Source organism: Drosophila montana, unplaced genomic scaffold (assembly GCF_035044405.1).
Source record: "Drosophila montana isolate Dmon_TW-CO22-7 unplaced genomic scaffold, ASM3504440v1 contig_2178_1, whole genome shotgun sequence".
Classification (NCBI taxonomy): domain Eukaryota; kingdom Metazoa; phylum Arthropoda; class Insecta; order Diptera; family Drosophilidae; genus Drosophila; species Drosophila montana.
The window spans coordinates 3,417,541-3,443,597 of NW_026997075.1; the positions used below are offsets into that span (position 1 = coordinate 3,417,541).

Below are 26,057 nucleotides of genomic sequence, written 5' to 3' on the forward strand. Positions count from 1 at the left end.
GCTATACTTCACTCTAGAGCTTAAAGCTTAAAGTCCTTAAAGCTGTTCGCCAACCAGTCCTCCAACCTGTCTGTGCTTAAAGCTCAACAGAGTGCGCAGCGTGGCGCCAGAAAAAGCTATTTCGTGACAGTCGCTTTTCACCAGAAAAGCTTTCAAGCTGGCTTGAAAACTTCATTTTGGCTTGGATACCCAAATACTCCACACATAGATGGCGCTCTGCAAAACGGTTTTGCACCTTATTTCCGATACACGAACATGAGACTGGAGCCCACGCTTATGCATCTGGTATGCTGATAATAAACGAGAAGCTAATACCATGCTCTACAACTAACAACTTACTGATCGCATGCAACAACTATTAATTACGTACGATAAATCCCGACTGGGACAGCCCTAAAAATGAAACACAGCAACAAATGTATGCGATAAGCAGCACGACATCTAATTCAAATGTTAATAATTAAGCGTTCGAGCAACAGGTGTATAATTCGACCTTGGGAAACTACCTTTGTACCTTAAGTTCGCAATTGTGTCTCGAATTACAGAAAAAGAGTTTGCAATAGATGAATTCGTCTCCTCTGGGTAGCTGGGATAAGCATTAACAACTATAGAATATCTATAGAAATAGGAAGTCCGGCTATCTTCGGCATGCCGAAGTTTAAATACACTTCTAGACATAAAAGTAACGGCTTTGCAGATATGTAGAGAGTGAATTCTGAACTTCACAATTTCACAGTTTGGTTAAGATATTTTATAAAAACAGAACATTTCTTATACAAAAGATCATTTTTTAGCGGTTCTTACTATATGAACAGATAATGGTCCGATCCGGTTATTCGTACATATGTACTTCTTAGAAAGGAAGGACAGAATTTCATAACGATATCCCTTAAACTGTGAGACTAATTTGAATAGCAAAAAACAAATAAATAGTTGGACCTAGCTACATCAACTCGGCTGTTGAACCTGCTCAAGAATATATATAATTTATGTGGTCGGAGATGTATCCTTTTAAGTGTTACACAATTTATGACAAACCCATAATGCACTCTATAAGAGTACAAAAAAGAGATGTCTCCTTTTAATCATTGCATTTTTGTTGACATAACTTTAATACCCTCTACAAGAGTAGCAAAGGAAAAAAAAAAACACAATTTTTTTCCTAGCTTCCTGGATAATTATACTTCGTCAAGTCTATTCCTCATGGCCATATCAGTTTGTCTTTGTGTAAGTGTGTCAGGAATTTTACGAGCGAGGGGGATCAAGCTATATTTATATATATGAGATTGTCTGAAATAACAATATTTGCCATTTTGGAAGGCGGTTTAGGGCGTGCTCACAATATTTGTGGCTTGCTCTTCAGAGGAATGCATCAGAAGTTGATGCAAACAAAAAGTCTAACATTTTGTTGGGGATTCTTTAAGACAGGTTTATTAGTCAACTACCCTTTGAATCGACTATTGCGCAGTTGGATACACCCGACTGATGTTTTTATACTCGCACATCAAATAACATAAATTGAAAAATCCTTAAGTCACAGTTTAAATGTCCCTGCCTTGCGGTTACAGTTTGGAAGTCACCAGCTTAAGAAATAAGAATTTTAAGAAATATTTTATTTGTAAGTAGAGTAGCACACAGTCGGATACACACGAATGGAATGTTCTAAATTGTTGGATTATGATTTTCATATACGCACATGCAATATGTATCTCTGTGTGTGTGCATGTGTGTGTGTGAGTGTGTGTGTCAGAGTATTTATTTCTGAGCGGGTCACGCATTCGTCGACCTTCAGCCATGGCATAATTTATGGTTCTGCAAGATTTGTTAGTTGACTTGTTGATACTTCAAGCACGAAAAATGTCGCATGCCAAAATACGACTTGCTGGTCGGGAAGAGGGGAAACGAATGTGGAAATGGAAAAGTCTGTCTCTGGAACACCTTCTGTTTTAATTGCTTGCTAAATATTTAAATGGAAAAGTGCCGGTCTTACCTGATTCAATTGTTGAGTGCGAGAAATTGTTTGTTTTATTTCTAAATAACTCGTAACCGTTGGTGATGTCACTGGCCAATCGCTGCAACTGGATTGGCTTCACGTATACCCTACAACAAAACTGGCTATATGTGTTTCGATCATCAGGCTGGTAATTTAGAGTCATGCTCACCTCTTTACGGAACAAGACCAAAAGATAACCAACAAGAATGAACGACACTTTTCAGCATACTTAAATTGAAATACCTTTGTAGAAATGTGGCCAGAAGATTAATTTCCAGCCAATTGTTCTTTAATAATATAGTTTTTCGATCAAGGACGACTTTAACTATGTAAGGTTCTCATAATATATACAAACCAAAAGAAGTTGACAATTTTTTGTATCGATCTTCTTATTTTTCGTTCAATTTCTTCTTTAGAACTTTATGATATAGTTCTCCTATGTTGATAAGACTTAATTCATATGTTTAGGTTATATTTGTAATAATGAGAATCCCAAGCTTGAACAAGCTATTTCAAGAAAAAACTAGTTTTTCAGGCAAGAATATCAGGATCAGTGAAAAGATCCTTCCTATGGCAGCCATATGATATAGTGGTCCGATATTGATAAGATTTCGCTCACATGTAAAAATCATACTTAAAACAATGAATTCCAAGTTAGTCCACGTTATTTAAAGAAAATTTATTGTAAAAAATGATCATTTTTCACAGCTATCTGATATAGTCAGCCGATGTTGATAGAATTATGTACATACATGTATAGAGGAAGCAAATAGATATCTTTAAAATCCAACAAGTGCAGTATTTTGATGATAGCCTTACACCGGAGACTATATAAAGAGACAAATATCAACTAAGCTGTTGATACTCATTGAATATACATATATGCCCCTTAAAGGGTTCGGAGGGACGTCTCTTGCTGTGTGACAAAATTATGGCACTCTCGGCAAGGGTATCACAAACTGTATGTTATTATTTGGGGCTTTATCGGGCTCGAATGTTTTTAAAGGGGTTTCTTGCGGGAATGAATGTGCGTCCGCAGTGCCCAGGCAAAATTAGAAAGAAATTAGCGAAACAGCTGCGCAACTCGATTGACAAATGCCGCCATTTACTAACATTTGCGGCTCGTCATTTCGGTTGAGCCGCGCGCCGCACACCACCCGCCACACACAGGAGTCTACTCTAAGCAACCTGTTGCAGTCGTGTCATAGTTCAAGCCAACATGCTTGCACTATGCCGTCCAACGTGTTGCGAGCTGCTCATCCAGCCGGCAATTGTTTTGAAATTGAACAGAACTCACACACAGGCAGCCGAAAAGAGTGGGGTATGGGGACTAAATAGCAGCACGAGTTGTACTTAAAAAATTACATATGTATATATACAAAAGAGAATATACAAATTAAGAATGTACAGCATCTAAATACTTATATATATATATGTCTCTTTGCATGTGCAGACGATCTCTGATTTTCTAGAATTTTTCAAGGCAATCAAGCAAATTTATTGTGTGTCACTTTTAAACAAAACTTACTTAAGTTGCTCTAAAAAAAAAAAAAGAATAAGGAAAAAAACTAAATAGATTCAATTGTGATTAGCCAGAAAATCGTTTATGTAAATATCAAGTCGCCAGCATTTGAGAGGTCAGAGCACGGGTGTACGAAGAACTCGCTAGACAATCACCGTAAATAAGTATTACATTAAGATAACAATAAACTCAACAAGTTGAACTCAAATGTGTCAATTGGAGGCGCACTGCAACATAAGCAACAATTGTCAAAAATAATAACACAACACACAACATGTTGCATGCAACATGTGGCTCAAACAGACATAACAAGGCCGCCGTGAGTGGCTGTAAGCCACGAACAGGGGTCGCCCAGCACATTTCCACTATTCTGATTTAAAACTCTAGATATATATATATATGCATCTTGATGCAGAAAAAAAAATAGATATATCTTGATATAGAAATCGAATATATTTATATGTATATATATATATATATATCTGTATATATCTGTATATATCTGTATATATATATAGATCTACTCTTTATATATCTATTTTTTTTCCGCATCAAGATCTACACTATATATAGTATATATCTTTATTTCTATATCCGATCTACTCTCTATATTACTATTTTATTTCTATATAAGGATCTACCCTATATATACCTATTCTATTCTTATATAAAAACTAGCTCTATAATATATATATATATTTGTATTTCTTTTTCTCTATCAAAATCTACTCTATATATATTTATTTCATTTCTGTATCACGCTTATCTACTCGCCTATTGTCTATCATCTAATCGAAAGAGAACACAAGCTCACAACTTTACTTATACAATTATATCAAAATGTTTCTGTATTTAAATATATATATTTTCAAATCGAACTATTATTATTCTAAACGCTCTACAGAAATTCAAAAAAAGGTTTTCTACTTTTTGACAAATATAGCGCATTTGATGAAATTAACACATCGCAGATGCAGCTATTAAACAATTTTTTTTTTTAAAAAATAATATTTTTGTAGTTGGATTTTACATATTTTTTACTTATATACTATACGAAATAATATGTGCTCAATTTCGTGTTGCCAGCTTGTATAAATTACGAGATATGCTTTGTGATATTTATATGTAAATTAATTTTATAACTTTGTGGAAATGGGCGACTTATCATTAATTTAAATGAAGAAACTTGATCTGCTCATTCAAACGGACATCGCTTGATTGAGCCAGCTCGTCATCCTGGTCAAGATATTATATGTTTTATGGGCTCAGAGATGCTGCCTCTTACGTGCTATGGCACATATGTATACCCCTTTATTGTATGTGTATGCCATTAGTTTTTTGAGAACATTCGAGTTTCTCGCAATTTCAACGCATTCATGATATAAGAATATCGCGTATACTTTTTTTTTTGTTTTTAGAGCATTCGAGCTTGTACGAAGTATGAAAATGTCATGTATGCCGCACTTTTTTTGACCATTCGAGTCTCTTGCACATATACCATTTTTTTCAATTTCAATGGATACCTCTGTATAGATATATCGTATTTATACTCCATATGAATATCGTGTATGTCGTATAAATCTCTTTTTCGCAAATTCCATGCGTACAACACTAGCGAAACTAGTTTCTGTGATATGCACTTCTGCAAATCGCAGTGCCGCCGACTGTTGTCCCCCGTTGAATCGACGCCACTGTGCGACCGCAACCACAGACCAAGAGCCAACTGTTGTGCGTTGTTGTTGGCTGTCGCAGCGGGCGCTGTTGTTGTTGTCGGCAACGTGTTGCGAGGCCGTCGCTGGTTCTGTGCGGCTGTGTCTGGGGGTTCCACTTGGCTGCCGTTATGGCCAGCGCATTAGTCGCTCTCGGAGCGTTGTCGTGAACGGTCTTATAGCGCGGCAGAGCAAAGCCAGCAACGTGTGCCCAACGTCGCCGTCTCTCTAGTGTTTTTGGGAGACATTTAAAACTTGGAAAACAGCATTAAAAAAAGTATATAAAAAAAAAAAAAACAACCAAAGTAAATGTTAATTGTTAAATTTTGCGATGCGCAAAAAAGCCGGCAACTAATATAAATTGTTTCAAATTTGTATATTTTTTTTTTTTTTTTTTTGAGTTGTGAGTGTTGAAATTTTGTTAAAATATTTTTTTGTTGTGAAAATCATTTCGCTATATATTTTTTAAAATTTTACGTGCTTGGCAGTGAAATTGTCAATTTAAATAAAAACAGGCTTAAACTTAAATATATATGTATATATATATATATATATATATGTCTATATAAGGGTATATATATGTACATAAATATGTGCATATGCATATATATATATTGAAAACGAAATACAATGACAGCAAAGTGGCAGCAGCGCATACGAAACCCAAAGTCAGAGCCAAAACCAAAAAACCAAAAACCAAATTTAAGTCCAAGGCGAAATTAAGCATAGAAAGAAAGCGTCGCAGAATTTGCTAGCAAACATTATTGCTGCTGTTGTTGTTGTTGTTGTTGTTGCTGTGGTGGCTGTTGTTGCTGTTGTTGCTGGCGGCTTTCGCCACTTTACGAGCAACTTCCTTTTTAGCCACGGGGCCAACGTGGAAAACCAGTCTTTTTAAAGCGCTGCCACTGGCACTGGTAGAGACCCAGACCCAGACCCAGAGCCATACCAACGGCTCTGGCCGGGAGCGTGCGCCGCAGCAAACCAAAATCAAAAAAAAATTCAACATAAAAAAAAAGGGGAAAAAGCCGTTTCCTTTTGACCAAAGCGTCACCTAAAAACGTAAACAAAACCGTCGAGTGTCCACAATTCTAGCCAGGATAAACGGCAGGCAAGCGGAAGCAAATGATTTGCAAATCTGCAGCCATTTGCAGCTAAGGTGAAAGCAGACAAACATACAAACACGCACACACACACACACACATGCACACAGACAGACAGAAAGACGGACGGACACAACAAATCGCTAGCCCAATCGCTGCTGGAGAATGTGGCTTAGAATGCCTCTTGGCTTATGATAAATGAGGCTGTAGGCCAGCGGGCCGTAAATCATTTTGGCAGTGCCATGACAATTTCACAAAGAATTATTTCACAAATGCGAAAGCTTTTCGCAATTTATGTAGTATATGCAACACGACCACAACAGCAGCAGAAGAAGCAGCAGCAGCAGCGACGGCAGCGGCAGCAAACATCGTCAGATTTCTTTTAAACGTTTTGCCCAATTTTTATTTTCGTAAACTTAAAAAATTTTTGTTTTTGTTAATTGTTTGCGCTTCATGCTGAAAATCAGGTAGAGCTTGTAGCGGGGGTTCCAGAACAAGCCAGTTCCAGCTCTTCAGCTGTCACTTTATCATATTTGTATACACACATATGTATATGCAGATGTCGTCTGTCTCCCTCTATCTCTTTTTCTCTCTCACACACGACTCGACTCGGTTAGAAAGCCAATAAACAAGTTTCGTAGACTGTGCAACTAATTTTCTAATTTGACGTCGTCGTCGACGTCGACGACATCGTTGACGTTGCCATCGTTGACGTTGGCAAAAAAAAAAAAGATTAAAAAAAAATTTGGTCTCTCTGCCTAAAATTGCATCTGATCTATGGTGCAACCCAAACCTCCTCCTACGCTCTTCTTACCTCATCCAACACCGTGGTGTCTAGAGAGAGCGAGAGCGAGAGCGAAGCAAACGAAGCCAAAAAGAAACGCGCAAAGAACTTTAGGAAGCTTTGCTATTAACTCACATATATGCACACTCAGCACACACAAGCAAAAATGTGGGTGGGTGGGGCTTGGAGAGTTAACAGAGATTGAATCAGTGATCTGGCATATTCAGCGTGTGATTAATTGATGTGGCTCAAAACGAACTTAGCCTTTAGCCGGTTAACTGCGTCGTCCATCTGAACCAATACACGAAACGTACAAGCAAAAGAGAGAAAGAGCGCCACAGAGAGAGAGGGCGAAAGAGCGCGCGAGAGAGGCTGTGATAGACAGTGAGTAATAGGAACGGGAACGGGCACAGAAGGAGCACCCAAAGTAATAGCCGAGGCAAATGCGAGGTAAGACAAAATGCCCAAGTTTATGGATTAGAAGTGGAGCTGAGCGGCATTAGAGGGGCTACCTAAGCAACTTACAAACGATCAACTTGATAATTATGATAATATTCATCATGATAATCATAATGATGTTGCGTGTGTGTGTGTGTGTGTGTGTGTGCGTGTTAGTGCCATGAAATGAAACGAACGAGCGTGCAAAGCAAAAGCCTCAAGACACAAACAACGGCGCAGGCAGCCCAAAAGAAAGGTGAAAAGAGGCAAAGAGACGACAGGTTGGCGTATACATAGATGAGTATTATGATGACGACGACCAAGATGAGGACCTCTCGCTCTCACAGATCTGCCGTTCGCACTCTCTATCTCTGTCTATTTACATACATACATATTTATGTATGATACCTGTTTGTCCACACACACACACACACACACACACACACACTCACACACGCTTCGAGCACTGTATAGAATAACTAAGCAGAGACTGTCGACCCGATTTCAAACAGCAACTACAACAACAACAAGAACAACAACAACAAAAGAATGTGGCTTACAAAAGCAATGTCAAAAGTTGATCATAAGAACCAAAGCCAAAACTCATGCGTATACAATATATGTATATATTTTACAAACTTATATAAACAAAAACAAAAAATAAATAAAAGAAAAGAATATCATACAAAATGATTAACAAATTGCATAAAATGCACGATGTAGAAAGCAAGCAAGAAAAGCAATAACAATCACAACAAAGAGAAGAACAACGAAACGCGACGGTTTTTGCGCAGCAATCGAAACTGGTTCTGTATTGAAAGCGCAAAATAATAACTGAAGAAATTTTGAAACAAGCTCCAAAATACACGCATACATATTGAATGCACATACGCGTATACATCTTTACATGCACACATACAACATATGTATGTATATGTGTGCATGCATATATTGCTTAAAACTTAGCATAAGAGTGTTGGCTGTTTTGCCGGCGGAGCCACACCTGCAATTCGAGTGCTTTCCAACACTGTTAAAAGTAAAAGAAAATAAAAATAATAGAAAAAAAGAAAAAATACAAAAAACAAAAGACTTCAACGTCAGGCAACATACTTACTTGGTACTTACGTGTCTCTTGCGCCGACTGCGACGCCGACGTCGCGGTATGTGCCGCCGCGCACAATCAGAGTTGGCAAGTCGCGACGTCGCGTCGCTGCTTCAGTTGCTTTTCATAGGCGCGCCGTCGCAGTCACACTCTTTTGAGTAACAACAGCAGCAGCAAAAACAACAACACGAGCTCTCTCACGCTGCCGCTCTCTCTGTCTCTCTCTCTTGCTCTCGCTCTCTCCGAGCGAATCGCGCGCGCAAGTTTTAATTTTCGTTTCGCGCTGTTTTTAGTTTAGCTATATATGCATGTACATATATTTTTTTCGTTCGTTCGTTTGTTCTTCCCGTAATTGTGCGTTGTCTTTCGCCAAGTTTTGTGTGGAATCTCTTCCTTTATTTTTATTTATTTTTTTTGGTTCTTTGGTTTCGGTATCTTGAGTGTGAGTGTATGTGTATAAGCCGTTATATGCATACTCGTTTGCCTACCTGTTGCCGTTGCCGCTGCCGCTGCCGCTACTGCTGCTGCTGCCTGCGCTCCTACGCCTATTCCACCTGACCGACCTGGACTACGGCACTGACCTGTCCTGGGCCTTGACTCGTTGCGGCAGGCCGTCAATTTGAATGCAACTTGTCCAGGATTCTTCCTGTTCGCTCGCTCTCTCTCTCTCTCTGACTCGCTCGCTCGCTCTTTCTCACGCGCCCGCTCGCTCGGCCGCCTGCCCGATTGCCATTACGCCGGCGCAACTAGAACTTGGATTACAAGCACCGCAAGTGAGGAGCTGCCACAGCTGCTGCGCCCGGAATTTGACAGGTAAGCGAAAATCAAAATCCATTTGACGGCAGCAAATGTGTCGCCCTTGCGATTTTCGTCTTGCAATTTCCGTCTTTAAATTGAAAACGTATCAAGCATAAAGGGCGACTTTGCCGTAATACGCATCCCCCCGCCCACCCGTCCCAACCGCCCTGCCCACACTCTTCAATCTAGGGGAAATCCTTTTAAGTTGTCCAATTGCCGTTAAACGACAAAAATAGAAAATATAGCAAAGATTTGCATGTGCTCGTCGTCTGTCTGGCAACGCATTTCAGGACCACTTTGCCAGCAGCTTCCTTCACCTACACCTATCTGCCCCGCAAATCCAACCCCGCCCTCATACCGCCCAATTGCTTTACATTTTATCGGTCGAACGGTTATAAAGCAGGTGGAACCTCATTCTCGACTTTCCTACTGCTTATTTTTCTTTTTCCTGGAACTCGTAAACCTCCGCACTTAAATGGGAATATAAGAGTTTAATTCAAACTAAATTTTTAAATTAGTTTTGGCTTTGATTGATTTTAAAGGGAGCAAAATATTTGCAAGTCTTGGTATTTGTCGTCTGCCTCAACGGTTGAGAATCACAACTGAATGCCTCGGCAAGCCTTGTTTATTTTGAAAATCTCTTTTCGTTAATCTTTTTTTTAGTAAAGCAGACATCTAACGAAATACAACCAACGATGTCATAAACATAATCCTTAAACTCATCTGAACTCGTGTTTCGTGCTTTTTACGTATAATACATACTTATAGATGGTATAAATTATATATATTATGTACAATATAAGAATTTATGCATATTTTATGAAAATATCATAATTTATATATATATGTATATATATATTATATGAAAATATAATAATATATTATTTGTGTGTACAATATAACTTGCAGCTCCTATTTATTATTTTGATTTTGTACAAATAATTGTTGATTATTGCTTTTTGTTAAGCTCAGTTTACTTTAGACAAACCAAAATACTTTTATTTGTAAATTGTGAACTTTCTACAAAGACGGCATCGGTCGTTCGGTTCACGGTTCTAACTGATGCCTAGACTCAAGCTTCGGCTCGTGAACCAGTTCTTTTTATCTATGAATCTAGGTTCAGGTTCGCACCTTGTTTCGTCATATTTCTTAATAAAAATAATGTGCTTCAGTTCCTTATAATCTTATGGATCGGTTCATTGTAAAAAAAACAGCTTGACGAACTGAACCTTATTTCGAGAGTTGAGTTGCAGCCGTGAACAGATTCAAACCGATTCGTTTTTTATATTCAATTTCTTTATTATAAAATGCCATTCAATGTTTTAAACAAAAGCATTTTGCAGGTATCGGAAAGTCGTACAGATTGAGCATTGCGTGCTTACATGGCTTTTCTTTAGTTGTTTTTGGTTTTTTTTTTCTTTTTCCCATCTTTGTTTTTGTCTTGGTAACAAGTTTTCCCCCCAAATGCCAATCACACGGGCTCCAGAGCTGTGGCTGCGACTGTTTCTGCGTCTGCGGCTGGCTTTGCCATCGACTCCAGATTCACAACTGCTTCTCCCTTTGCGCTCATCAGCAACTTGTTGTTATTGTTGTTGTTGTTGTTGTAGCTGCTGGAGCAGTTTGTGCGCTTTTCAGTTTTCCACTTTAACCATCTAAACGATTTTCCTAGAGAGTGTTTTCGTCTCTTCGTCTCTTCATCATCCGTTTCGTACTCGTTTTGCTTTCCAAATGTTTTGTTCTTTTCTATTCTTTTTGTTTTTCCAATCCTCTGCCCCGTTCTGTCCCATTGCTCGTTGCCCTAGGTGGGGCGGCATGGCAGGGAATTTGAGAGATCTAACAAGATTTTTCTTTGAGCAACGTTAAGAGCCAGCATCAACAGCGTCGCTGCCGCTGCCCGCTGCCCGCTGCCTGCTGCCTGCTGCCTGCTGCCACCTCAGACTGCGTCTTTTGTTGCCTCTAGTACCCCTCTTCAGCAGCACCCGCTCTCCCCCTATGATTTGCCCGTTGTCTGGTCTGTTCAGTGTTGTGCGCCGCTGATTAAATTGTTTGGGAAACTTTCGTTTATAATTTGATGTGGTATCTCTCTGTGGTGTCATCCGTACGCTCCATCTCCAGCTCAATCTTCATCTCCACATCTATCAGTCTTCCTTTGTCTTCGCTCTAGGAGAGCGGAGCGTGTTTAGTTTCGTTCAGCGTTCATCGTTCAGTGTTCAGCAATTAAGCGGCATTTATCTTGTTCAAATTTGCTCCGATTCCGCTTATCACAAAGCCAACAGAAGCCACACAAAGCGGGGCCAATGTTTCAAGCATAACTATAATCGCATATCAAATATGCTTTTCCTTAGTTCAGATCAATTCAGGCTTAAACAATGCCACAGTTGCTTTATGAGTCGCATTTATAAATGTACTTTTTCAGTTTATAGTCTAGTTTTTAAAGCTAAATAAATATTTAATTGATTTTCTGACTGACTGTCTGATTGACAGCCTGGCTGATTGATTGTCTTTTTGCTTAAGTGATGCAAGTGCACGATTCGCTTTTGCAGAATTCCACGAGCAAGTGTGAAATATTGGTGGAAACTGATTGTATGAAACTATTTTTGTCTACCAATCGACTGGGTCCAGACTCATTTTCAAAGAGCTTTGCACAAACTTAGTATTCACACTTTCCGGAAAAGGAAAATGTAAATTAAGAATTGTATGCGCGAAAGCTTAATTTTTGACTGATCAAATCAAAATTCTTTTTCAAAGCTTTACACTATATTATTCTAACAAAATAAATGTGTTGTAATGTCCCAAAATGGGCGGGATTCGATGAACTTTGAACTCATTTTCAAATAAATATCTATATTAAGCATGATAAAGCGGTTGCTGGAAATTCAGTTCGCTGCGTGAAAGTGGCTGAATGCTCCAATTTAATGGACTTATTAAATTGTAATGCTTATTTTGGGTATTGATAATAAAAGACTTTAAAAAAGTCGTAGGTCTGAGCAAGTCGGCCACGATAATCATGTCAATTTGCAAACAAAAAACCAATTGTGGCTAATCTAAACAGATAGTATTGTTGCATAGTGTAATCGGTCGGATTAGTTCATATTTAGCAGAGTGCGAAATCGGAATTCGACACGTATTCGCGTACAAGCTCTATGAAATTCAGTCGTTTAATCACAACCTTCATGCATAGCTGCAAACTGATGATTAACCGAAACAATTGACAATGCTCAAATCAACTGCGGAAGTTAAAATACGGCATACAGAAATTTTGATGAACTATTCGGACGAAACGATTTGCACGCACAGCAATTAAAATTCAATTGCTGATGGGAGCACTTCTAATGCAGCTCGCGAAAATGGGCCAACAAAAAACAACGAGACAATACTTAAATTGACAAGTAAAACTGCACTACGACCAGCGTGACCGACTAAGCGATACCCTATATCCAAACAAATACCGTAACAAATATCCAATCTTTCATCCACATAGGTGAAAATAAGGTGTTATTAAACAATAAGTTTCGATGACTATCGATATACCGATATACCCTACATAAAATGGGTGTTATCTGGTTTTGCCATGTAAAATATATATTTATTACCTGTATATACTATACAAGATCCTAAAAACTAGCTTACATCAGCTTTTCTAAAACTCTATTATTATCGATGTCCAGACATGAAGGGGGAGTTATCGAACAATCTGGCTTTCCCATTTAAAATAAATATTTTGTATCTATATAAACATTCGATAATTATCGATATACCTACATTAAGGGGGAGTTATCGAACAATCTTGCTTTGCCATGTAAAATAAATAGTTTTTATCCGTATATACTATACAAGAACCTACAAACTAGCTTGTATCAGTTTTTCTACAACTCGAGTATTTTCGATATACAGACATTAAGTTAAAGTTATCGAACAATCATGTCTTGCCTGGTAAAAGAAATATTTGTTATCTGTATATGCTATACAAAAACCTACGTACAAGCTTGCACCGGCTTATCTTAAATCAAATTAATTAAATAATTTATGAAATCGACGAGCTCATACAAATGCACCGAGAGATATGGCTATTGATCCAGCCTGTCATCTTAATCAGGAATTTATATACCCTATTATATGTTATGCTGCCCTTTCGATGTGCATTTGCACAAAATCAATATACCCTTTTATAATAATACCCCATTGGCACAGGGTATAATGAAAATTGACAACCGAAAGCCGAAGACTCGCAAAAGTGTAGCAAAATTTATAATTGGACTGTGTGTAGCATTGCTGTCATGTTCTTGAGTGTGCTGGGAGGGGCTGATGAGGGGGCAGGGTGGGCTGCTGTTGGTTTATAGCATAGAAATGGGCAATCGGTAATTAAGCCTTGTTGCCTGAGTTGCATATTGACAATGAAATGGCTCTGACCTAGTTGAGTAATCGTAACTGTTTGGCTTTGGTTTGGTTAGCCCTTCGGTGCCACCAACTGATCACAGGGTATTACGACAGCTGCGAAGATACTCAGTTAGGCAGGCATCAGCCTGAAGTGGCGCATCCTCTGATTGGCGCACCGCTGCTAAATGTATGCATGAAAAATGCATTAGAGCCGCCGATGAGGATTGCGACAGCCAGCCCAGATCCAGCCGAGCGACGCGAGTTTATAGTGCGCTTGTTTTCTGACAACATCCTAATGATGACACGTCGCATAAAACAACAGCAGCAGCAGCAGCAGCATCAGCGACTCGCTGCCAGCGTCGGGCTTCGTATCGACCATCAGGAGCAGCGCATTTTCAATTGACGGTGCTCGATAAGCCCAACCCAACCAGAGAAGCACATTGAAGGCTGAGATTGTGTGCTTGTGGTTGCTGTGTTCGTTGTAAGTGCCTGGGGGATGCAAATGCATTACAACTAAGCTGGCAAGCAAAGAGATTTTGCCAAGAATCAGCTGTGTATGTGCGTATGTGTGTCTGTGCTTCGAAATTCCCAAATACAATTCAATCACAAAATTACCAAATGTAAACTGGTTTTCAACCAAATTCGAACTTCGCAAACCGAAACTTAAAGTTCAAATTTAGAGCCCATCTTTTATGGGAAATATTTGCAATATTTTCTAAAGAGCGGTTCATAATAAATAAAAGTATAAATCTTTTCATGAAAATCAAGTTTTGAACCAACAACAGGTTCACAAACCAACTATAAAGGCAGGGAGCAGGTTCGAATCGTTAAGTGAACCAGCGACTATTAATTTTCTGTTTTCAAAAAAAAAAAAACGTAATACCAATTAATACTAGATACTATACGTCAATTAAAAAAATTTTACGATTATTTTACGTACATTTCAAAACAATTATTTTTTCTATAATTTTAGAAAATCGGTTTGGCAGGAAAAAGATTTAGGAATCCTTGCTTGTTTTAAATAATAAATAATTTTGGTATTATAATTTTAGAATGAAGTGTGTAACAGAAACTTCTCCGACCCCATAAAGTATATATATTCTTGATCCACATCAACAGCCGAGATGATTAAGTCATGTTCGTCTGTCTGTTTTTATGCGAACTATTCTCCGAGCTTCACTCTTCTCACATATTTGCTCAAGGGAAATGTCTAAAAGGATATTAAATCTTTTGACGTCTGAATATATTTTAAGTTCAAAAAATGTTTCATTTTCAATATTTAAGAACAAAATGCACTTACAATTTAAAGTTTTTGTATTTAAAAAAAATTATACAAATTCTATATTAATAGTATTAGAAGCTAAAACTGCACTTTTGCTTTTGCCAATATTTCTTATAGAACCCACGAGAACAATCGATTGGCAACTGAGTTATTCGATTAAGTTCGGAATTCAGTGTCGAGCAAGGGTGTTACATAGTCGCCACGTTTATGCGTAACTTTCTTGTTTCTTGTCCCACGAGAACAAAAAGTTCTTCGATTTAGATAGGAATATAGTGCCTTGTAAGAGTGTTAAGTTGTCGGCAAGTGAAGAGTTAAATTTCTTGTACCTACGAGAACAATCGATTGGCAACCGAGTTATTTGATTAAGTTGGGAATTCAGTGTCGAGGAAGGGTGTTAAATAGTCGGTACGTTTAGGCTTAACTTTCTTGTTTCTTGTCATGCCCGCCAGCTTGTACCTGCTCAGCCGGCAAGTATCGATATTTTTGCTGCCATTTAACAGTTTATTAAAGTGTCAATCACACTTAAAAAGTGACAAAGATTTGTTTATTAAAAACATTGTGTTACTTTGTTGCATTTGATGAGCTCCGAGAAATCAATCGCAATCAAGTTATGGCAACCGCAACTGTACCTGTTCAGACCTTGAGGCAAACACAAAAAAAAACCAAGTTATTTTTCTAGGAAACGTTCAGAGCAAAAAAAAAATTAAAATTAATTTGAAAAATCATTTATTTGTTAATTATTTAAAAACACAATTTGCCAATGAATGCAAATAATATATCCATACGATATATACATATGTGCGCAATAAACTTTGAACAAACGTCGTTGTATACGGAAAATCCCAGCTCCCCCAAGAGCCGAGTGTCAGTGCCAGCCTCCAGTCGCCGGTCTCCAGTCTCCAGTCCCTAGCCGCGCTTTGATCGCTCTTGGGTCTGCAGCCGAGGCATGTCTGTGCCTGCCACAAAAAAAAAAAAAAAAAATAAGAAATACGTATCCATATATACATATAGTATATACAAATATACAAAAAACAGGTCTCGAGTCGTATACGTGTTTTGCCGGGCTCTTAAAAAAACGGAGGGGGAAAAAACTTAATTAGAAACAACAACAGCAGCGACGAAAACAAAAATAACTACAATGATGGCGGGCAACGTTGAGGCAAATAAAAATTAGAAATCTTACGTAGCTTCGATTTAAGTTGTTTTTGCTGTGGTTTCGTGCGTTCTAACAACTGACAAGAGCTTCATCTCACATCAGTCTGTGTCCGTCTGTGTTTGTGTTTGTTTCTTTTTTAAATGCGATGGTTGTTATTCACCAGCGCTCTTCCTCTTGCTGTTTCTTTTTTTTTTTTTTTCGCAAAATAATACAGTACAGCGCATTGGGCGCTCGACAGGGCATGGACATGGCTCAAAAGTCTCGGAACTGTCATATGAATACGTAATGCTAATTTTGTAGTCTTTTAATTGTTGCTGCTTTCGACGGGAACTTTGCAAAGTCCACAAACTGACAAAAAAAAAAAAGCAACAATTATTAAACATTCGCAACTGTTTTGCAGCCAAACTTAAATATTGCACAAATAAAATGATTTCAACTTTTTGACCTTATTTATTTTCTTGCACACGAGCAACTAAGTTCTAAGTTCTAAGTTTTCGAATTATATTAAAAATTATAAAGGTAACAAGTGCGCTCTAGTCGGAAAGGCCCGACTAGATGTACCCTGAACCATAGGAGATGAAAGATACTTGACTTGTATATACTGTTCTATAAACTACATGTCGTATTTGGGGACTCTAGCTCTTAAAACCTACGAGATTTGCTCAAAAAAATACGATAACCTGCGTTCAAGATTTCAGTCGCTAGCTCTTATAGGTTTTGAGATCCCTGCGTTCATATGTACATACGGACAGACGGACGGACAGATAGACAGCCACGGACATGACTAGATTGATTAGGCTGTTGATGCTGATCAAGAGTATATATACTTCATTGGGTCGGGGACGCTTCGTATGGCCTGTTATATACATTTGCAATATACCCTCTCTACCAATTTATTTAGCATATAGTTATTGCTCTTGAATTTGAACCAGCGACCTGGCGCTTGTCCGTTTTAGCGCACTCGCCGTTCGAATTTTCCAAAAACCCGCCCACTTGTCCAATTTCGAAATTGTTTAACCATTCCTTAAATCCAAGTCGAGAGATCAACGTGATGCGAGTCCATTTCAAAGAGCTATCATTTTTCCATTTTGATTTTGTACTTTTATATGTCATTTTTTCGCAATTTGTAATTGAATCTTCACATGGTCAGGTAATTGGCATTGCTCGAAAGGTAAACTGAACTGTGAACTGCCATTTGGAGTCGGGTTGCCAGAAACCCGAAAACCTAAAAAGCAGATAAAACCTTTGCGCAAGTTTTTAATGAATGAGCTGACATTTTGTTGGCCAGCCATTGCAAAGTTCAATATTGGTTTGCATCAGTTTACACACAAATTAAAAGCACGCTTCCTCCTGCCCCGCCACCAAAAGGGCCAAATCAAAGGTAAAGCTGTCTGAAAGTTAGTTAGCAAAAAGTTTCTGCTCTGCTCTGCTCTGCTCTGCACAGCTACTGATAGCCAAGTTATAAGCATAATCACAAAGGACAAATAAGTATACAAAACATAAAAAAAAGAAGGGAGAAAATACACATGCTCGAACTTTTATTTATTTACACATATCTGAACTGAAATGAACTGAACTACTTCATGGAAATTGCAAACTGGAAAATATGAAAAGTGCATGTACATAAGTAGAATACTCTGTCTGCCCTCTCTCTGTCCCTGTCCGGGTCCTTTTGGTCCTGCATGTAGCTGCTGGTCGCCAAATAAAAGTCAATCATAAATATTTGGCTAACAACAAAGCGCAGCAAACTTAAATTAGAACTCCAAAAAATGGCAAACAGCGTCGTCACACAGTGGAATGCATTCACAATACTTTGTACACAAATTGGAGAAACTGTTTGAAAAATAATTATTAATAATGACTTATTATAATCAGGATAATAATAATAATTATGATTATTATGAAATTATTAAATGTATATGAATGAAATTTGAGCAATTATAATTAATCGAATAAAAATAATAATGATAATAATAATAATAATGACAATGATAGTAAAAGTAATGATAATGATAATAATAATAATGATCATGATAATGCTAATAATAATAGCAATAATAATAACAATAACAATAATAATAATTATATTAAGAATTATAATAGTATTGATAATAACATTTAAAAGAAAAGCTTAGATACCTCAAATTATTTCAATAATATGAACGTCTGTTGGAATTAAATCTTTATTCCACAACAATCTATGCTTTCGACCCACTGTGCAACGACCCAAGTCGAACCATAAAATGCAAATAACGAGAAAACAGCATCAGCAACAGCAGCAGGAGCAGCAACCAGACAAGACCATCTTGGTCCTCAAGATGATGAGGATGCGGATGAGAATGAGAGCGCGAACGAGTGCAAGAACTAACCGCAAGGAGTTCAGCACCAAAGCACCGAGCACAATGCACCCAGCTCCAGACTGTGTGTGTAAGTGTCTTTGTGTGTGTGTAAAAAGTTTAATAAAGATATTTGTTACAGTCAGTGCACCTTGAAATTGTTCTGTGGCAAGCATTGGTCACACTGGTGGCGCGGGCCGCCGTCTGGTTCTGGTTCAGGTCAGGCTGACAATGGGAATGCCCTAGCAATCATCTATTGGAATTGCACCAAGCGGTAATCGCTTACAGATTTTTATTGACACATGTGTGAAGTTTGTGATTTTGTTGAATCTGTTGTTCTTCACTCACATGTGTATTAGTTGAATGTTGTTTTAGCAAGCGGAACTAATCGATGAACATTACTTTAAAATGGCTCAAGATTTCTTTGAAGCGTTGGTTACAATTTTATTTACTTGGAGGTTGGTAATTTAAACTAATTCATTTGCTTTAAGCACTAGAAAGTTATGTAGTCGTATGCTTGTGAGTGTCCTTGTAGGGTATTCGATAGGTTTGCACATTTACTTGGCACTTGGAATTATTTTTTGTGAACCGAACTGCTCAGAGAATCTTTAATAGTCATATCCTGCTGCCTGCCAGCTGCTGCCTGCCTGCCAGCCAGCCAGCCAGCCAGGATGCCTGCATGTAAGCCGCCTGCCTTGGTGGGCCGAGTGCCAGAGACAGATTATCATCAGTGGGCCCAACTTTATTAGTGTCATTAGATGCAGTCAAAGCGCACAGCAAGGAGCACAAAACATTCGCTATTCGTCTAGCTTGGTCCTGTCATCCCGCTAACCAACACAGGAAGGCTATTTCTCTCTCCCTCTCTCTCTCTCTCATTTGCCCGCCTCCCTCCTGCTCACTGTGCTGCTCTTCTGCGCTCTTTATTGCTTTGTGTCTGTTTGAGTGTCTCTGCTATTTATATTATACCCTGCGCCCATTCAAATTGACTGAGAGGGGTATACAAATTTTATGCAATTCTATGTAATAGAGAGAAAGAAGACTCTTCGACCCTATTTAGTACATATTAAAGCTGCAAACTTGACAAAAATGCAAGCTAGAATTCTGGGCTTCAACTGGTTCGGTTCGAAAGTCGGTTTGCAACCTTGGTACTGAGTAAAAACTCGCCGATTTCGAATACTCGAAGAGCCAATCTTTTTAGACACAGAAAATATATATGCAGAACAAGTGTGCATCGTTTTTATTCGCCAGTTCTTTTTATTTCTTTAATATCGAGCTTATTTCGAGGAAATATACTTAGATTGTGTTTTTTTTCCATTTTTCTTGACAGTTTCACACATTTTCTTAATATCGATAAATATCGATTTCGACAAAATGCTTTTTTTTTTGCTTATCTCAAGGAAAAATCCATGCATAATAAATATATTTCATTTTTCTCGACAGTACCTCACATATTCTTAATATCGATAAATATCGATTACAACACAATGTTTTTGCAGCTTAGCTCAAGGAATGGTAACGCCGAACAAATGTATCTCATTTCTTCAATAGTTCGTCCCATATCTTGAATATCGATTTCAACAAAGTGTTATCTCATTTTTCGATAAATATCGATTTCAACACAATGCTTTTTTGAGCTTATCTCGAGCTCGTCACACTACATTTTGTATGTGGGTTCTTCTATAACATATATTTAAATTGATGTACAGCAAATACATATCGGACTATAAGCACCGAAGTAATCAAGGAAAGCATTGGCCACAGAGTGTGGTAGTGCGTAAAAAAAGCACATGAGTGTGTGTGTAAATGTAGCTTATGCATTTTTGTGTGTTTTATTACGACACCTCGCTTATATGAAGGGTATCTTCTAGTCGCGTCATTCTCGTCTAGAGCACTTTTACTTGTTTTTGAATGACTAACTGCAAATTAGTAGCTACTTCTGGCAATTTATCGTGCATTGTATTGCGGCCTGTTGGCCGACTCATTATGAATAGTCGCCAAGGGGATGGCTGAGGGGGGGGGGGCGGCCTGGCTTAGTGAGGTGTGGGCGGTTAGAGGGCGCTTCATTCATTGCAAAAGCACACGCGCATCTGCAGCTCGTGCATCGCTCTCAGACTTAGTGTGTTTTGTGTTTGTGCGAGTATTTCATAAATTTTGTATGCTCGTTATTTTTGGCTATGAAATGGCAAAGGTACGAGCAACAACAGAGTCATTATTACATGTTGCTGTTGTTGTTGTTGTTGTTGTTGTTGCTGCTGCTGATGGAGTGCAGCTTCGTCTCCACGGCTTCCGATGTGAGTCAAAGTTTGCAATACCAAGTAGTTATGTGTGTGCGTGTATGTGTTTTTGTGTCGCTCTGTGTGTGTGTGGCTGTGTGTGTGCACGCTGGCAACCTAATTTTTGGGCTTACGTTCAGTTTTAATGGGCTTCAGAGTAGAAGCCGTCGCCGATGTCGACGTCAACAGCAGCATCCCCATTAAAAACAACGTACTTCGTATGTATCTATGTGCCTCTCTCTCTCTGTGTGTGTGTGTGTGTTGGTTTGTGTGTGTATAGGTAGGTAGCTAAATTATAGCTAAGGCAAGCGCCGCTCAAGCTCATCAACATCAGCAGCAATAATAATAACAACAACAACAACAACTACGCGAACCGCCAACTAGTTTGAATGCCACCGCATCCGCGCCTCTGCCCGCCCCCGCGCCCGCTCCTGACACAACCCATAAACCCGCTCACCCGCCGCCTGGCATGCTGTGTAAGCCCAGCGCTTCCTAGCTGTGCTCCCTTGCAAAACGCTCTCAAAACAATTGTTTCTTGTTTATAGCCCGAGGCGCAATTTTAAATTTAGCTCTTTTTAGCATACGGCGTTTTCGTTTCGGTTTCACGGCGGTTTTTTTTTTTAGTTGGTTTTCGTATATACGAAATGTTCACATAGGTATGTATATATGTGTGTATGCATATGGCACAGGTACATACGAGCATATATGTGTGTATTTGCTATTCGCATTGTTTTTCGCATTTCTATGCACACTTACCCAATGCGGCTTATTAGCTGTAAGAGACGCACATGCAACGGTCAAAAGGTCACGAAGAGGCGAATACATATGCACCCAGGCTTATGTCAATGGTCTATGTGTGTCTTTTGTACACTTGTGGTCAAAATGCTATGCAAATAACATGCCATTAATCTGCAATATTTTAAATCTAAATGCAAATAAAGTTGCAATCTATTTTGATTTTTATTGCACTCACGACAAAAGAAGATGCTGCGAAATGCCATTTCGAGCCATGCAGAAACCTAGTTAAAAATATGTCTAAAAAGAAAGAAGAAAATTGTTGAAATTTAGAAAAAAATAAAATAATATTTATCTATATGCAGATAAGTTTCGCATTTGTTGATGTACTTATTATTTTATTGAAACTATTTTAGTTGATATTTGATATTTTCAATGTCGAATGTTTAGCTTAGTTTAGTTTGTTTTATATATTTATTATAAGCTTAAACTCATGATTGCTTTTACTTTTTGTGCAAATATTCAAGTTTAAGTGTATTTATTATTTTGACCACAAGTGTATATGCTTCCCACGATCGCAGCTTTTGGCATTAGGATCGCCGCGCACTGTTAAGCTATCCGCGCATCTTACGGCAATCAATTTTTTTGTTTAAAGACAATTTCACTCAACTCAGGTGCGGCAAAAGAGTTTCACAAATTGAAATAATTAAACATTTGTTAGCTTAGCAATAGCAATATAAACATTATATACCCTTTACCCATTAAAAAGAGTTAAGTAAGGGTAAAAGAAAGCATGCATCTAACATGGCGTCAACATATGTATATACTCTTGATCCGGAACTTCTAGCTGAGTCGATTCAGCTTTGCCCGCTTGAGCTCGACAATTAGATGAGCTAGAGATTGGAAGTTTTAAATATATGGTTTTGGACATATCTCGAAGATTATAAGAGCTAGACACACTAAATTTGGTATGCACTTTATACTAAGTACATACATACATACTAAGTAATTTCTCGAATTATAATATAAACAGATTCAGAGTTCTAACGTCAACAAATAATTGGCTTGCTATAAACAAATTTATAATTTTGTGGAATTATGGAATTAAATTAAAATTCCTCGAAACAATTTAATTTGCGAGCAACAAATGTATATGCTTATATGCATACACATATTAATTTAAGTTATACTATATAAGACCCAGACCAATTGTATTATACACAAATCAGTGTGAAGTGTAGAGTCTTTTTATGGTCACCATCAGTTGCCCTTTGCCCTCATCTAATGCGAGTATGTGCACCATTTTCCGTACTTAGTTTAATGTTCAGCGTTGAATCTGCGAGTATTTTATTGTTGCTCTATCGTAAACTTTACTGTTTGCTGTTATTGTTATTGTTGTTGTTGTTGTTGTCGTTGTTGTCATCGTTTTTTTTTTTTTTTCGCCCCATTGTTAATGTTGCTGTTGCCGCTGGCTGTGCGCATTAATAGTCCGTTTAGTATTCACAGTAAACGCTCGCGGTGCCCAAAATCAAATTAACGCCAAACAAAATGCTCTGCGTCGGACTTTTACGATGTACAAAATATGTAGTTCCCATACCCTGTAAGCTTTAAACGCAGCATGCGACATATTGATTTGAAAGACAAATTAACATGGGCTTAAGGTAAACTTACTAACTGGGCAAAAAAGTGAGCTAAAAATATAGCTTGCTAACTTTTCAGAGAAGAAACATTTCATGGCACAATCTATAGGGTATCAGAGCTCAGCTTAATCTGTTGTGTGTGCTTTTCACTGGGATAGCGAGAGATTCGCTGCTGAAATCAAATGGCAATTAATTAATGCAAACCCCAAGAGCGATACACAATTGCGGCATTGTAAGAGTTTTCAAATACAAATATATATTTTTATATGTGTATCATGTTGAGTACATAACAAAGGAATCGAATATATGTTTATAGTCGAATGTGTTTTGGCTTCACTTTGCAGTCAAGTGAACTGCACGGGAGACTTTTGAGCTGTTAACTTGACATTTGATTAAATTGTTGGCTTATTACTTGCTGTCATGCAATGAACAAGCATAAGAGTAGAGTCTGTCGGGTGTAGGAGCTTGGAGGGGGGTTGGGGTATGGGTCATACTACACCTACGAAGCAATTTAGACGTTGATCATAAATGCCATGACGACAACAAAGGCATAAATTGCTTATATAGTGCTTGGCAACGAATACAAAAAGTATATAGCGCCAGACGGCGTCTTTAACGCTCTTGAAATGTGGTCATAGAGACACACACACCCACACACACACACACACACACGCACACTCCAGCTGTGAGACAGTGGCGAGTGAAAATGATTTCCGTTTCCTGTGCATTAAACTGCCCAAAAACAAACCGCAAGGGCTACTACTACACACACACACTCTAATACACACATATACATAATTATACATACACACACACTTGCATAGTAATACTCATCGGACTAAGCACTGAATACTGAATACTGAATACTGAATACTAAAAAGCAAATACTGAATACTCATCCCTGGTCACATAACCGGCCCAAAGCGAGAGCCAACTAAAGACGCCTCATTTTTGTTTAGTTAGCTATCGTTACACAATTTGCCCCACTCGCTTGCCTCTCTCTCTTTCCCTCTCTCTCGCACACACACGCACACTGTGCAAAACATTGCCCACTAATGTATTCAAAAGATATCGCTGAGGCGGGCACAGATACAGAGCTAAAGATACAGCTCGCTAGCTTGGGCTGTTGCTCTGCCTGTTGCTTTTGCATTTTGCCTTTTAACTGTTAGCGCTGTTTTGGCGCACACATCCCTCTGCTTACCCCAACCGCCTGCGACGCCTTCAACACACTTCCCTATCACGCACACCGCAATGTGAATGACCCTTTTCTTGTCGTCGCCATCGCCATCGTCATCGTCATCGTCGTCACTTGCTTTTTTGTGCGAAGATTTTCGAGCTTCGTTGGTAAAAATAATATTAGAAATTTCCATATACAATATTTATTGTTTATCTGTGCAAAGCTCGGGCAGCATTGTAACTGGAACTGCCGCCAGGTTCGCTGATCTATTTCAAATAAACAAAATAGCCAACGGCTAGAATCACAGTTTGGTCTGAATTCAATTTCCTGGCTTCGCATTACGTCTTACAATTTGATATCGTTCACACCCGGAAAGACCAGACCCAGCCATGTTGCGCAATGGCGCTTCTATTAGGAATATGTAAGTTTGAGATTCGAATGAACCCAATGAACAAAGTCTATCCCTTTGTCTACAAAAGCTAGATTATAGCATATATCGAGGTTATTGTTATTTTGTCGATATCGCCTACCGTTGGGGAATATCGATAAATATCGATTTTGAGGCATGCTTATTTAAAACACTCGAAGATTATTTGGGCTAGATACACCAACAGATAAGCACATTTCTGTTTTTCCATACCTTTCCCATTCCTCCCTCTCAACTAGAGCACTCTTTTAATATTTGGTATTTGAATATTAGCAAGATATTTAAGAAGTTTTTTCTTGCATATGCATAAAGAAACAAGATCTAGTCGGGAGTGCCCGACGAGGGGATACTTTAATCCTTCTTCTACTAACACAAAATCAGCTCTCGCTAGGGAGGATTGGGGGCGGCGGTAGTAAGAAATCTATTCTTGAAGCTACATGTCAAACTTGAAGACTTAAAACCAAAGAGATTTGCTCAAAACAGGACTTCGAAATCGATTGCTTGGAAAGTGGGCAAGTTATCGATTATCGGGAAAAAACTCGTACTGCGCGAGCACTAAGAGGACCTAGTTCTGAGATCGACGTGTTCATATATACGAACAGACGAACGGACAGACGCATGGGCAGATAGACAGTTACACGAACATGACTGGATCGACTCGGCTATTGATGCTGATCAAGAATATATATACTTTATGGCATCGGAGTTGCTTCCATTTTCCTGTTACATACATTTGCCAGCAATGCCTTTGTATGCTGGGGAGATTTGATAAATAACATTAACTATCAATGATAGCTAAACACAATAAGTCCACTTGTTGGCATTGTTTATGACTTGCAAAATGAATCAAGCCCATAAATAATAGCCTTATATGTGTGAATGGGTATTTATTGATTTAATAGTATTCACCAACTTAACGCTATATAAAATATATATGCATATTTGCAAAGCAAAAACCTTTTGGCAGCCAGTCTGTTCAGAGGCTCTCTCTTCAGCCCCCGCAGCACCGACTAGCCCGCAGTTACCGAAACACACACGGTTAAAGATAAAGCAAATAAGTGAACGTGTCTGGAAATTATAAAATGTACACGAATTTCGTGCATGTTTATTTGGGCATTTCGAGTTTTATTATAAATTAGTCCGGCAATACTGGAACATTTTTCTCATTTATGATATTTTAAGTGCGGCGAAAAAAACCGACAGACACA

General features: G+C 38.4%; 1 protein-coding gene across 1 annotated transcript in view; it reads left to right on the forward strand.

The window, feature by feature from the left end:
* The first annotated feature begins 5,371 nt into the window (after nucleotides 1-5,371).
* Nucleotides 5,372-26,057, forward strand: part of mgl (megalin) — a 162,156-nt gene continuing 141,470 nt past the window's right edge. Inside the window, exon 1 of the mRNA XM_064680956.1 lies at nucleotides 5,372-5,501. The gene's annotated coding sequence lies outside the window, so the exon portion shown is untranslated. The remainder of the gene's footprint in view (nucleotides 5,502-26,057) is intronic.